Source organism: Anabrus simplex, chromosome 2 (assembly GCF_040414725.1).
Source record: "Anabrus simplex isolate iqAnaSimp1 chromosome 2, ASM4041472v1, whole genome shotgun sequence".
Classification (NCBI taxonomy): domain Eukaryota; kingdom Metazoa; phylum Arthropoda; class Insecta; order Orthoptera; family Tettigoniidae; genus Anabrus; species Anabrus simplex.
In genome coordinates this window covers 833754213-833766491 of record NC_090266.1, presented here as the reverse complement: position 1 = coordinate 833766491, position 12279 = coordinate 833754213, and positions in this window count along the sequence as shown.

Sequence of the window (12279 nt, the reverse complement as noted above, 5' to 3'; positions counted from 1 at the left end):
CTAAGCTTGAATCGAACCCACCAGCCTCGGCACTGAAGGTTCAGCGCTCATGCTTTTGAGCCACTTGGCTCGGCTTTAAATATTTTCATTGTATCAGTGTCATAATGTGATGATTCACCGCAACACTTTCAACACAATTAATTCACTTTGAGCCAAACTCAATGGCGCATTCGGTTAGTCGTTTTGCCTCTAGTCCGATGATGAAATAGATTCGATCCCGGCTGAGGTCGGGTGACAATTGAGGGTGCATAAATGTGACAACGTATTGTAACTGTTATCCAGCACGTTAAAGAACTCCTGCGTAAAAATATCCCAACACTCCAGTGTCTCTTAATATCTGTAGTAACTGAAGGAGTACCGAGCGAGTTGGCCGTGCGGTTAGCATCGCGTAGCTGTGAACTTGCATTCGGAAGATGGTGAGTTCGGATCCAACCGTCGGTAGCCCTGAAATTGGTTTTCCATGGTTTATCATTCTAACACAAGGCTGTACCTTAATTAAGGCCATGGCCACTATGTTCTCAATTCTAGCGCTTTCCTATCCTTCCGTCACTGAAAACTTTTGATGTGTTAGTGTGACGTTCAAGCGGTAACAAAAAAGTAAAGTGAAGGATTATTATTATTATTATTATTATTATTATTATTATTATTATTAATTATTCGTTTCTTAATCTGTTTACCGTCCAGGGTTGGTTTTTTCCCTCGGACTCACCTAGGGATCCCACCTCTACCACATCAAGTACAGTGTCATGGAGCGTGAGACCTTGAGTCAGTAGGATACAACTTTGGATGAGGACCAGTACCTCGCCCAGGCGGCCTCACCTACTACGCTGAACAGGGACCTAGTGGGGGCTGGGAAGACTGGAAGGGATAGCTAAGTAAGAGGATAGGAAGCAGCCGTGGCCTTAAGATAGGTACCATTCCGTCATTTACCTGGAGTATAAGTGGTAAACCACGGAAAATCACTTCGAGGATATATGAGGTGAATTATAAATGCCAACTTTGGCTTCTTTTAAGATTCATGTCCCCTGTGTTGTCTGTAGTATTAGGAAAGTGAGGGCATTCCGTGTCAGGTATGTTCAGAGACCAGGGAGCACGATCTTCCTTACTTTCACCTTGCCGGGGCTTCTATTCATTGTTACCAGCATTTCTCCCAGCATTGATTAAAGAGTTCTCTCTAAGTCATTAAACATATCTTACCAGAACTGAAAAGGTCTAAGAACAAAGCTGAATATATTTTATACAAACTCATTAGGTGAGAACTTGACGGAGAGTTCGCTAAATTCTTCTATCAGCAGTTATGAGCTCTTTGATAAAAGATACAACGTATTCCGATGTGTTCGATATAAAATATTAACATGTAAAGAACTTGGCGGAGGCGTTTTGCTGTCTGTCAGCAACAAACGGAAAGCTTCAGAAGTTGATATTGATGTTTCGGATGAGCATGTTTGTGCTAAACTTGTGAGGGAAAATCTTGATAGAATCGTTTTCCTTTTCTCTTTTTTCTTTCTTTGTGGTTTTCTTTCCGCCTAGTACTGCACTGGGTGCGTATAAATAATTTTACGAACGTACTAAAGCTAGTCCTATTTTAAACAGCAAACTGTTTGCAATTAGGACTCTTAAATTTACCAAAAATTACTGCACATAACGATGTAATGTGTACACCCACACACTTAAATAATTTCTTATATTTCCTCAGATTAATAAATGTTGACGGTGTTGTTAAAAACAATGGCCGAATGCTCGATCTAGTATTGTCAAATATCACTCCCATTATCGTCGACAAATTCTTCCACCATCTCCTACCAGAGGACAATCATCACCCGGCCTGTAGTCAAACACCCCTGATCTGCATTTAGGGCAGTCACCCACATGGCAGATTACCTATCAACCGTTTACTTAGTACTTTTAAAATAATGTCAAAGAAGTTGGAAATTTACAGTGCTAAATTATTCGAATCCCTTACATCTCTTTCAATAAACGAATATTTGCTTTAAACATTACTTTCCATTAGCAACAAAAGAAAGAAAAATTGAATAATGTGGGAAATATAATTGTATACTATTATAACAAAGCCGATTTTGGATAGTTATTCAGAGGACTTTCGAATATACACTACATTGGAGCTTTCTCGAAAATTATACTAATGTTAACCGAGCATTTGAAAAAGTGGACCACGATGTACTTTTAAATAAAATCGCTTGTAATGATCTCTCTTATAGCCTAATCAAATTGCAGTATTTTCATCACACCTCTCTGATAGACAACAGTTTGTGTCGTAACTTATAAACAATTTGACTTTCCGTGATAAAATACTCGATCTGGTGCCCCATAGTGTAGATATCTCGGAACATCACTCTTCATCTTACTAATAAATTATCGTCCTAAATGTATATAGATTATTTAAATATATTGTTATTCGCAGACGATGTAAAAAAATTCCAAACCATTTGGTCACAGGAGGACTGCATATTTCTTCAGAATGACATCAGTAACAGAAGCGCAATCACACTGGAGCGTTATTAATTTTACAAGTTGGATTTTAACATAAACAAGTGTTATGCCATGATATTTTCCAAGAATAAAAGTAGCATTAGTCATTCACACAATATTTTTTTACACTAACTTGTCATTACTGAATTTTATCAGGCACCTTGGTGTGCGAGTGTTAGGATTTATAAAGAAATGCATACGTTACTTCTCTAATCCCCACACAAAAATGTGAAAGCAGTCGGCTAGAATATGCATTGCTCATTTGGAATCCCATTTATGATTATAAAAAAAACAAAGTTGAAATGATGCAAAACAAATGTATTAAATACCTTACGTACAAAATAACTAATAATTACCCTAAACCCTAAATTTTATTATTATGATAACAAGAATGGCGCGTCGCCTCCGGAGAGGCCTGGTACAGGTCTTTCGAATTGACGCCTATATTCTCTGTGCTGTTTTCTCGTAAGAGTTCCGTAGGCTTGGGGAGTTGCACCTGCTTAGATTTCGTCTGAAGGTTCAATAGAACTCTCGTGTATTATTCTTCTGTAAGTCCTGCTCAGTTTGTGCCAACTGGTTCTTGTCGAATGCACGTTTCACTCTGACTTTCGCAGCATATTTTCTCTCGTTCAGTAAGATTGCCCAGTTAGTGTGGGTCTTCTGAATGTTCTATTTCTGCCAGGCGAGCTGTATATGCTCTACCGCAGCATCACAATCACTCTTCCACCAGGCATGATTTCTTGGCTTCGTTAATGGGATTGTCTCCTTAGCTGTTACGACCAGGGCCTCTCGTAATACTTCCCAGTTCTGGGTGTCAATGGATTCTATCTTGTGGGTGAACTCCCGACTAGATCCAGTTTTTCTGTATCGAACCTAATGATCTTTCTCAGATAGCTCTTCCTAGGGAGCAACTTAATTTTGATTTTGGATAGATAGTGATCTAAATTTAGGTCAGAGTTTCTTAGAACCTTCACATTTCTGATTTCTCTCTGGGCCTCCCGAGCGATTGCAACGTCGTATATTTGGAACTCCCCAGAATTGGGACTTGGTGATTTCAAGATGTCTGCTTTCTGGGTTGGTTTTTAAAAGCGGTTGATTTCAGAACCACACTGATTTCTTTACGTAGTTCCACAAACCTCACTCCATTGCGATCTGTTCTCCGATGAGCCGCGTAATTACAAAGTTTCGGAAATTCTTCTCTTTGTTGAGCTGGAAATTGAATGGTTGTATGTTCGTCTGGGATCTTAGAGATGACATGTTCAAGCTCTTACCAATGTGTATATGTTTCGTCTGGGTCTTTCTTGTTTGCCTGATTAATTGGTACATGCACATTCACGATAGTATACACTTCAGAAGGCCAGGGTTGAGACTCAGCTGTTGGGGCATGTGAATTCTGTGATCGAATCCAGAGTATTCTTGCTGGCTACAAATCCCGTGCTTGCTGAAGATGGGGGATAGATTTAAGGACACGTTTACCAGTTTTACCCTTGAAGATCCTGTAACTTTGTGACTCGAAGGCCTGTTCATCTGTAAATCTTGTATCCTGAATCGCCGCTAATAGGATTTGATGTTTGGACAGGTTATTGGAAAGTTGCTTTAGTTTGCCAATATTTAGAAGAGAATTCACGTTAAAGGTAGCAAAGAAATTCCGGCGTTTGTGACTGATCCTTCCTGGAGTCTCCGATATCTTCAATCATGTAGGTGCAAGCTCCCAAGAATCCGAACGCATGCATGCGTCACTTAGGGTGACGGCGGATTGGTAACCATCTGTTGTAGTATCTTCCGCTGAAGTTCCGCCATGCTTTTGACGGTTTAAACACTTTTGATTGGGGCCGGCGATGATTCACACCGACCAAGTTACTATCAGTGTTATGAGTGTTGGAGAGAGCTTAATATTCAGCTCAGGCTGGCATTTCCTCCGTACCTCACGCTTCGGTTTTCCCGTCGATACTCGGAGGGCTGGTTCCAAGTGGTTCCCCACTGGGCGATGGGTGCGCCACGTCCCTACGTCTCCTTATTTTTGTTTATTAATGTTTCACCTTCTTTCTCTGACACTTTTCCCACAACTTGGTGGGGACGTGTTGCAGTCGTGTCACGCACGTGATTTGGCCCACTTTTACGGGAAGATGACCTTCCTGATGTCAGTCATGGTTCTTGGTTCGCACTAACTCAGGTGGGTTTTCGGCGACGATGGGACAGGAAAGCACAACGATTAAGTGAACTCGTGTCCTCATCCCGAGGTGGTGCAGCTCTTTTCATGCACACCCCCAATGAGCTGCATGTTCCATTTGAATCCACATTCCAGCCCTCCTGCCATTCTTAAATTTCTAGCAGTACCGGGAATCGAACCTGGGCCCCCGAGAACGGCAGCTAATAACACTAACCGTTACGCTACGGAGGCGGACAGCATGACCTTAATTAATGTGAAAATGGTGTGAAAAAGGCACACCACGGAAAATCATCTTCAGGGCTGCCGACGGTGGGATTAGAATCTACCATCTCCCGAACGCAAGCTAACAGCTACGCGGCCCGTACCGCACAGCTATCTCGTTCAGGCCTGTGTGGCTTAATATCACGTCAGGATAATAATGTTGTCCAACAGAAACCGTCGCACATTCCTTTTCCCTTTACGTGTTACCTACAGCGGTAATGAAGATGTTAAATCATTCATTTTATCACAGTGTATTTATGGGCTCAATATAGCGAATGCCTACCTGTCAGACGAAGGTGCACGAATTCTGTATATCAACGGCTAGCTCATGCTTCATACGTAGCGGGAATGGAACGGTGCAGCTCCAGCTGACAAATGGACCACATTTGAACACATTACATTTTCTTGAGAAGTACTTGTCCGATTTTTTAAATAATCACAGTGCTGACTTCGTAATCTTTGTAAGTTAATGGCTAGGTGTAGAAAATAGTGTAGCTTCATTAGAAATCAAAGTTAGTACTATTATCTCAGTAGATATTGACATCATGAAGAAGTACTAAGTCCGATTATGAGCCCCTTAGTACCATTACTGAAAGTGAAAACAGAATATCACTATCTTTAACTATTCGCGAGTTAGTTGAGCTGGACAACTTCACTTCATAAACTTGTATTACTGAAATTTATAGTATTGTTTGCGATTGCCGATATTTCGCTACTGATGAAAATTGTAATATTTGTTTATATATGACTGCTTTTACAAGGGCTTCCAATGGAGTTAATACAACTTTGAGTTGTTCTTCCTTTTCAATTAATGGAATAGTATATTGATGGCCTAGATCTAATACAACGTATCTAAAAATGCTCTTCCTATCCATTATTTTCTTTAAGACTGATCACGCCTCCCAGCCACACATGGATATGCAGTTCATCAGAACAATTTCCGTTGTGTTCATTTTCCTTTGCTAGAGCATAATGCAAAATGAACCTTACCGTATCGCACTGTAACAATGTATGTTTGCATGACGTATTTACGCACTCCTATTTAAGATTCATTTTACTTTGTACATAAGCATAGGAAAATGAACATAACGAAAATTATTCTGAAGGACTGCATATCCATCCGTGGCTGGGAGGCGTGACCTGTCATAAGGAAAATAATGAATAGAAACAGTATTATCAGAAACGTGATATTAGAACTAATCTATCGATGTGTAGGCCTATATGCGTATCTCATCATTAGGTGTGTACCTGTCTGAAGCACAATAAATAAATAAATAAATAAATAAATAAATAAATAAATAAATAAATAAATAAATAAATAAATAATGGGTATTTCATCATTAGAATTCGCTCTGTGATATACAATCAATTTTTTGCACCAAAGTACAAGCCTATGTCGAATTATGCTTGGCAAACGGCTGATTATAATATTGATAGTGACACACCCATACGATCGACTGAACATATAATTAACGTGACTTTTGATACTGGACTGCTTAATATGAAAGTGATGTTGGATGTTTTTTTATTTCTTTGTTTCATTTTTTTACAATTTGCTTTACGTCACACCGACACAGATACGTCTTATGGCGACGATGGGATAGGAAAGGGCTAGGAGTGGGAAGGAAGCGGTCGTGGCCTTAATTATGGTACAGCCCCCGAATTTGCCTGGTGTGAAAATGGGAAACCAGGGAAAACCACCAGGGCTGCCGTTAGTGGGGCTGGTACTCACTATCTCCCGGATGCAGATGTTGAATGTAAAGAGGTGGTTTTAGTGAAATGTTCATGTTGTTCTTTTCCACTTTTCTTTAACCACTTCACTGAAATGTCATTTCCGCATTTTGAAAACTAACAGCAATACTATCCAGGTCAGTAGAACAAACGTGTTTTACGAACCGTAATTACTTTAAGCAGACTTGCTTACTTATTCACTGAACAAGTGACCGCGTGGTTTGGGTCACGTAGCTATAATCTTGCATTTGGGAGATAGTGGGTTCGAACCCCACTCTCGGCAGCCCTGAAGTATGGTTTTCCGTAGTTTCTCAATTTCACACCCGCAAATGCTGGGGCTGTATCTTAATTAAGGCTACGGTCACTTCTTTCCCACTCCTATGCATTTCCTATCCCGTCGTCGCCATAAGACCTCTCTGTGTCGGTGCGACGTAAAGCAAGTTGTTGTACTGTGTACTTACTGTACTCATCGTATGGCTTTTAGTACCAGGAGTGTCCGAGGAGATGTTCGATTCATCTGGAGCATGTCTTTCAATTTGACGTCCACGGGCGACCTGTGCGTTTGGATGTGGGATGATGATGATGATTATTATAATGAGGTAGGGAGAAGGTGAAACCCGGTGTCGACACACAGACTTCTCGTGTCGAATAACACCAAGAAGTCTCCTCAAGTTTTAATGTTTCCATCCGACGGACGAATTATCATCAAGAGAGCCATATGCCCTCACTCCCTATGAACCCTGTGGAGTAGTTTGAAATTTGTGCAGGCATTTGGCACGCAAATTTGTGCAAGAATGGTATACCGCCACCTCTCCTACCCTGCCGGCCAACATTGTAATACTGAAACATTTTCCGACCATCGGAACTCGAATTGGCTAACGAAGGCGTCAGATCGTACAGCCTTGTCGCCTTAACGGTCATAGCCACCAGGTGGGCTACTTTAAGCCATCGATTTGTGACACTGTTGATAATAAATGTCAAAATATGTCCACGGTACCGAATTACGTGCATGGTCCTCATATTATCTTGATATTGTTTCTTTGTGTTTCCAAAGTTCTTCTCTTAGGACAAGCCTAGTTGATTATTTAGATGTCTCGGGAGGGATAATGCACTGTTTTGCATGGGAATGACTCAGACCGCTATTATTTTGAAGAACGATCTATATTCTAAGCTAGTGATGGGATAATCGAATACAAAATAATCGCTTACTCGATAACTCATTTATTCGGAACTGCTTTCGAATGAATGAGGCAATCGAATAGTGAATGCTTTCGGAATAATTGAATGAAAAGGGATATTATTAAGGCAGATAATTCACTCATTTAGTTTCAACATTTGGAGATACGTTTGGGAAAAGGCGTATTTCTATTTTTCATAAGAGATCATCTATTCGCTTACTTCAATCGATCATCCATCCGATACACTTAAACCGAAAAGTTGATTCATGACCCATCCGCATATTCTATGCGATACAACAGAATGGTATTTGAAACTCATTCGATTACTTTATCCGATTATTTATTCGATTATTTAAATAATGGGATGGAGGTTATTCGATTATTACAAGTATTTGATTATGCCATCATTACAACTGAATGATATTTGAAACTCATTCGATTATTTTATTTGATTATTTATTCGATTATTTAAATAATCGTATGGAGGTTATTCGATTATTTAAAGTATTCAATTATCTCATCATATTCTAAGCATGTTTCCGTGCAGTTCGTCAATGCTGACTCCCTGTAAATAGCATAAGGTGGTTAGCCCTCTGCTGGACTGCCTTTGCCCCTAGGAATCAACCTGATACTAATTTTTCTTAAAGTTGAGGGAACATCACGGCTACATGCCTCTCTAGAAGTAGAAATCTAATTTCTAAGCTTTTCGAGTAACTGATGGAGAATCGAACTCCGTCCTTTTGGCTGAACTGAGCACGCCTTTACTTTCCCGGCTTACCCTAATCAAATAACAAGTAAGCCCTTTCCTAACGAGCACTGTTTCAACGCCCCTGCACCCTATTGGCATACATGACAAACTCACAATTCTAGTTCATTATATGAACTGCCTTTCAGGAAAATTGCAAAAGTGATAAATACCAATAGAACGAGCGAGTTAGCCACGCGGAGGTTCGCGGAGCTATGAGCTTGCAATTGGGAGGTAGTGTGTTCGAACCTCACTGTCGGCAGCCCTGAAGATGGTTTTCCATGGTTTTTCATTTTCATACCAGTCAAATGCTTCGGCTGTACCTTAATTAAGGCTACGGCCGCTTCCTTCCCACTCCTATTCCTTTCCTCTCTCATCGTCGCTGTAAGACCTATCTGTATCGGTGCAACGTACAGTAAAGCAAAATTGAAATGAAATACTAATAGATGTTAACGAAAAGAACAATCGTTGTGGAGTTTTAGAAATTACGGCGCTAACTTCTCTACCCATTTCAGTCCTCTTCTTATGCCTTCTTGTTGTTCCATAGCTGTGATCATAACAAGACACATATCAGGTTTAAGACGCCTTTCCTTAGTGAAAGTTGATTTAAATCATCCCAGCTCAAGAAATAACTCATGAAATCGTTTACAACGGCTGCGATATGTCAGTAAGATGTATTCAACGTCAAAATCAAACGATACACGCAAATTCGACGAATAAACAAACTTAACCCCACTCTTTTTCACTGTAAGTCCAACAGAATAGTATAATTGATTAGGTGCTCGCGTGATGTGCTCTTGGTTACGGAATCGCATTCCCGTGCAGTCGATGGGCATTGTTGTAGGTTCAAATGTTTGAAATCACTTTTGGTAGATTATTGGTACTTTCAAGAAACCATTTTCAGAGAGAATTTCCCATATGCAGACGTCTCTTAAGGACAACAGGATTCTTATTGATATCGAGTTTTTTGACGCTCTGACTGGTGTTTTGTTTAATCAATATTAATACTTTAGAAGTTCATTGTTTTGTTTAAATATTATACCTGGTTTGAATTTAAGGCTCAACAGAGATAAAGACAAAGAAATACCGTTACAGTAGCATCAATTTATTGCATTTCCTTAATTTTCCTTAATTTGTGATTTGTAAAGTGAATAGAGGTTTTAACGATTAAGTTGACTGGCTAATTTACGAGGGGCGATCAAATACAAAAGAGAATTTTATTTTTATTTAAATTCATTTATTGAAAAACGCAAACAATTACAATATTCTTACCAGCTATGGAATATTTTTCTCGTTTCGGTATTGAGAAATAATTATTCAAATATGTTGTTTATGTTTTTGCTAAGGACATGAGGTGTCACAAATCCATCAATCCTTTACCTATGGGATCTTCTTGGTGTAATAATTTATTTATTTATTTATTGTGCTTCAGACAGGTACAAACCTAATGATGTGAAACACATATACTATTACATTAGATAAAAACAAATATTAAATTAAAATTATAATACCTCTTGTGAAAGTCCTTGTAAAATAAAGTCATAAATGAAATAAAAAATACACTTTTTTCAGTAACATAGTATTACAAATATTCAGTTACATATGCACATATGTATTTAAAATATTACAATTAAAATTATTTACGAACTGCTTTAAAGCTGCATTAGTACTGTAATTATACATGATGGTAGTGATGTTATCGAAGATAATAATGATGATGAGCTAGATGGTATAACTAGAAACTAGAATATTAACTAAAGTTATGAGGCTAACAATGGGAATCAGCAAAGTGGGATTTTAACTTAGAACAGAAATAGCCGCCAAAAGTTGCCCTGAGTCAAGTCAAGGAACTCTGCCAGGCTAGGGAACTGTATCGTTCAGAGTTCCGAGGTTCAAATTCCAACCAGGCTATTCAATCTCCAGTCCTTGATAGGAGGAAAATCAGTTTGTTTTCAATATCTACATTCGTAACCTTAGTCAAATATGAACCATGTCTGTCGGAAAAATACTGTTGGCTTCAAAATATATCGGATACAGAGAGAAGTCTCTCTCACTTCCATCATCCGTCACACCCACCCACCAACGTTTGACAGTTTCCTCATCACATTAATCCCCATTTCTATCAGTTAAGAACATAACAAAAGGATCCCTGACAATATTTTAATTTATGGGAATAGACCACGTACTTGTATTAAAAATATTCTTACCGAGCGAGTTGTTCGTGGGGTTAGAGTCGCGTAGCTGTGGGCTTGAGTTTGGGAGATGGTGGGTTCGAATTCCACCGTCAGCAGCCCTGAAAACGGTTTCCCATTTTCACACATGGCAAGTGCTGAATCCGTACCATAATTAAGGCCACGGCCACTCCATCCCCAATCGTAGCTCTTTCCCATCCTTGCATCGCCGAAAAACCTTAGATGTGTTAATGTGACGTAACTAGCTAAATATTCTTAAGAAATATTTTGGAAATCGATAGCGACATGGCAAGAAAGTGATGTGTCATAAATTGCTTATATCGTAAATATCTGAATTCTTGGATAGAAATCAGAATGGGAGTAGCTCATATCTCACCGGGCGAGTTGGCCGAGCGGTTAGGGGCGCGCAGCTGTGAGCTTGCGTCCAGTAGGTAGTGGGTTCGAATCCCACTGTCGGCAGCCCCTGAAGATGGTCTCCCGTGGTTTTCCATTTTCACACCAGGAAAATGCTGGGGCTGTACCTTAATTAAGGCCACTTCCTTCCCACTCCTAGCCCTTTCCCATCCAATCGTCGCCATAAGACCTATCTGTGTCGGTTCGACGTAAAGCAGATTGTAAAAAAATAACACGTATATCGGCAAATTTACAGGTAGGTAAGAATTCTGCACCTTCTCGAAAGACAGCATCTCGGTCTAGGGTCTAGGGGTTTACCCGTAAAATAATTTCGGGAGTTGAGATAATCGATGTAAGTATGGACTCTAACAGCATTGTGACTGGATAACTTATTATATTATGACACACACCTTAAGAAAGCTGAAAAGCGTGACAGAATTAACATTTCTGCAACGCATTTAACAAAATACTGAATCACTTTCTAATTCGTAAGAAAAACATTAAGTGATTAAAATCGCTCTTTAGAGTACGAAATGCAGCGATTAGCCTTTCCAAAGACATCTAGCACAGTGTCTGGGTTGACTATGTATCTCGATGAACTGACAGAAAAGCCAAACCGTTCTACCGATCATCTAATTTTGTGTTCCTTAAATAGATTTTTAATCTCCTTAAACTATAAAAAACCGGGCGAGTTGGCCATGCGCGTAGAGGCGCGCGGCTGTGAGCTTGCATCCTGGAGATAGTAGGTTCGAATCCCACTATCGGCAGTCCTGAAGATGGTTTTCCGTGGTTTCCCATTTTCACACCAGGCAAATGCTGGGGCTGTACCTTAGTTAAGGGCACGGCCGCTTCCTTCCAACTCCTAGGCCTTTCTTATCCCATCGTCGCCATAAGACCTATCTGCGTCGGTGCGACGTAAAGCCCCTAGCAAAAAAACTATAAAAAGACTTTTCGTTGGACAGTGCTGAAACAAGTAATGAAGCCGCAACCACGTTATTTTGAGGACAACTTCAACTTAAATATTTAATAAATGCACATGCCAAGCACAAAATGGGTAAAATAAATTATCACACGTACCCAGAGCTTTCAGACATCTTCAGCGCTTCGTCGCATCTCTTC